The sequence below is a fragment of the Nestor notabilis genome, unplaced genomic scaffold (assembly GCF_000696875.1).
Source record: "Nestor notabilis isolate BGI_N333 unplaced genomic scaffold, ASM69687v1 scaffold19180, whole genome shotgun sequence".
NCBI classification, from domain to species: Eukaryota; Metazoa; Chordata; class Aves; order Psittaciformes; family Psittacidae; genus Nestor; species Nestor notabilis.
The window spans coordinates 11,644-12,102 of NW_009912652.1; the positions used below are offsets into that span (position 1 = coordinate 11,644).

The 459-nt window shown below is 59.5% G+C and overlaps 1 protein-coding gene across 1 annotated transcript in view; it reads left to right on the forward strand.

Moving 5' to 3' along the window:
• The window catches only part of FXYD2 (FXYD domain containing ion transport regulator 2), a 2,428-nt gene that overhangs the window by 1,011 nt on the left and 958 nt on the right, over nucleotides 1-459 (forward strand). The gene's annotated exons all lie outside the window — the stretch shown is intronic.

Consider the following 459-nt stretch of genomic DNA (forward strand, 5'->3'; position numbering starts at 1 on the left):
TGGGTGCGGGGGCAGGGGGCCGTGGGTCCTGCCCCAGCACAGGGGGGAGGTCATCGCCTGCAGCCTGGGTAATTCCAGCTAGGCAGGCTCCCAGCAGAACACGAGTTGGGAAGGAGACCACATAAATATTTAGTGTTTCCCTGCCAGCACCGAGGCTTCGGAGGGAAGGTCACTAATTAAAAATAGCAGAGAAAGCTCTGACATTTCCACAGTGAGACGCCAGCGTTCCCAGAGCCCTCAGACCTTGGCAGCATCCAGAGAGACCTGATGCCGAGCGCAACCCTGCGTACGGGCACTGCCTGATTCACCCCGCGGAGCCGGGGCAGCCGCAGCATCGCAGCTGCAGGCCCTGACGTGGCTCAGTGGTTTTGGAGAGGAAGATAAGAAAACCACCAGCGTTTGCCATCGTGTTGGCAGTGTGGGGAGGAAGACAGAGCTCTGAGAGAGCTCTTGTGGCTG